This window comes from Corvus kubaryi, unplaced genomic scaffold (assembly GCF_017639235.1).
Source record: "Corvus kubaryi isolate FWS band 111438036 unplaced genomic scaffold, C.kubaryi_AGA036_p1.0 37237, whole genome shotgun sequence".
Lineage (NCBI taxonomy): Eukaryota > Metazoa > Chordata > Aves > Passeriformes > Corvidae > Corvus > Corvus kubaryi.
This window is the reverse complement of record NW_024581068.1, coordinates 273,265-275,522: the sequence shown is the minus strand read 5'-3', so window position 1 is coordinate 275,522 and position 2,258 is coordinate 273,265. Positions and strand designations below refer to the sequence as shown.

Below are 2,258 nucleotides of genomic sequence, written 5' to 3'. Positions count from 1 at the left end.
AATGGGAGTTGGGAATGGGAGTTGGGAAGGGGAGTTGGGAATGGGAGTTGGGAATGGGAGCCGGGAACGGGAGTTGGGAATGGGAGCTGGGAATGGGAGCCGGGAATGGGAGCCGGGAACGGGGGCCGGGAATGGGAGCCGGGAACGGGAGCCGGGAATCGGAGCTGGGAATGGGAGCCGGGAATGGGAGTTGGGAATGGGAGTTGGGAATGGGAGTTGGGAATGGGAGCCGGGAACGGGAGCCGGGAACGGGAGTTGGGAATGGGAGCCAGGAATGGGAGCCGGGAATGGGAGCCGGGAATGGGGGCCGGGAATGGGAGCCGGGAATGGGAGCCGGGAACGGGAGCCGGGAACGGGAGCCGGGAATGGGAGCTGGGAATGGGAGCCGGGAATGGGAGTTGGGAATGGGAGTTGGGAATGGGAGTTGGGAATGGGATTCCCAATCCCTCCGCCCCTTCCCACGATTTTGGGGCAGCGCCGTAAATCTGAGAAAGGCCGAAGCCCAATCCAGGGACGATTGGGAATCCCAAATGCTCGGAGCGAAGCCGTTCCCAGCAAATCCTCCCCCTTCCCTCCATCCCCGGCGGCTCCCGGAGCTCATCCCTCCCTCCTGCCTCAGTTTCCCGCTGGGAAAGCTCCTGGAGGAAAGATCCCGCTCTTCTTCCCAGTGCCAGGAATTGGGATTCCGGGTGGTTTCCCGGTTGGAGCAGGCCCTGGAAGGGGCATGGGAGTGTTGGTGTGGGAATTTGGGGAATTTGGAGGGGATTCCACCTTTTCTCTCCTTTGGAAGGGATTGAATTGAAAGGAAATCATTCAATCAATCAATCGATTGATCCAAGGGCCTCGCCAGCCCTTCCAGAGCCTTCTCCCGGCGTGTTTTCCACAGGGATGGGATCGTCTCCCGCTGTGGATTCCCCCCTGAGCCGGGGGGACACCAGACCCCCCCAAATCCCGCTGCTCCTGGAGGAAAATCCATCCTCATCCTCCAGGGAACCACCGGAGACGGGAATTCTCCATCCTCAGAGCTTCCGGCTCCTCCACCCAGCCTGGCCGAGGCCCCGGATCCCAAAAACCAGGAGTGAGCAACGCTGGGAGCAGCTTCAGCCTTTGCCCCCTCCCGGGATTGAAGCCGCAGCTCCCAAACCACCGGCAGCCCTTGGGATTGGGGTTTCCCTGGAATTTTGGCCGGGAAAAAAATCCCATGCAGGCGGCTCGGGCTGGGCTTTAAACCCGCAGCCGGGAGGGGTTTCCCAGGTTTTGGGGTCATTAATCCCATTGTTTTCCTCCTCCTCCTCCTCTTCCCGGGGCACTTTTGGGATTTGGAGCCTCCCACGCTTGGATTTGGGATTTGGAGCCTCCCCGCCCCCATCCCAAGCTGGGCAGGCGGGGGTTGTGCAGCAGGAAATTTGGGGGAGTTTTTCCTAAATCCGGGTTGGTTTTCGTGGGTTTTTAGCGGTCAGAGGGTGGAAGCTCCTCAGAGCATCCCAGGGTGGGATTTATCTCCCTGGGGATCCTGCCAGCATTCCCGGAGGGAAGAAAATATCCCGGGGATCTTAAGGACTTCAAGGATTTAATCCTGAAATATTTTGGGATGGGGTTTAAACCCTGCCTTGGAATTAACCCCCCCTCCCCCTCCCCAAATCCAGAGCTGCTGGAATCCCAGATTTCCCAAGGAGAGGAGGGAATTACTGGGATTACCCAAACCAGACCCCAAAACCGCCCCCAGCAACCCCAAATCCGCGGTTCCTTTGCTGCTGAGCGATTCCCGGTGCCGGGATGGGGAAGGAAAACGCTGCTCCAGGAGGGATTTAGGGCAGGGATCCATCCCAAAATCCCGGTGCTGGCTCTGGGTTCCCTCCTGCCCCGGCTCAGGGAAGGATTTGCTGATTTAAGCCTGGTTTAATAAATTTTGTTTATTTTAAGACTAGTTCTCCTCGGGATCCCTCGGCCTGGCACAAAGAATTCCCCGCGGAATTCCCATTGAAATTCCCGATCCCGCTTCCCTGAAAACCCCCCGGGGGGTTCGTGGCCGGTTCCTTCCTTTCCCTCCCCTCCTTGTTCTCCAGCTCAAATTTAGGCTCAGATTCTCATTTTAGGCCGGGCCTGCCTGACCTGAGCTGGGTTTGGCTGCGTGGGTGGGGGAGGGGGACCGGTCTTGGTGCCCTCCGGGAGATTCCGGGGAAATTCCAAAGCCTTTCGGGATTTCGGGGTGCTGGGATTTGGGGGAGTGGGGTTGGGATTTGGGAATGCAGGGCTGG

General features: G+C 59.0%; 1 long non-coding RNA gene across 1 annotated transcript in view; it reads left to right on the top strand.

Annotated features, from left to right (window-relative positions):
- Positions 1 to 1,927, top strand: part of LOC121662233 — a 2,801-nt gene extending 874 nt beyond the window's left edge. Inside the window, exon 2 of the long non-coding RNA XR_006015240.1 lies at positions 887 to 1,927. This is a non-coding gene — a long non-coding RNA (uncharacterized LOC121662233). The remainder of the gene's footprint in view (positions 1 to 886) is intronic.
- The last annotated feature ends 331 nt before the right edge of the window (positions 1,928 to 2,258 follow it).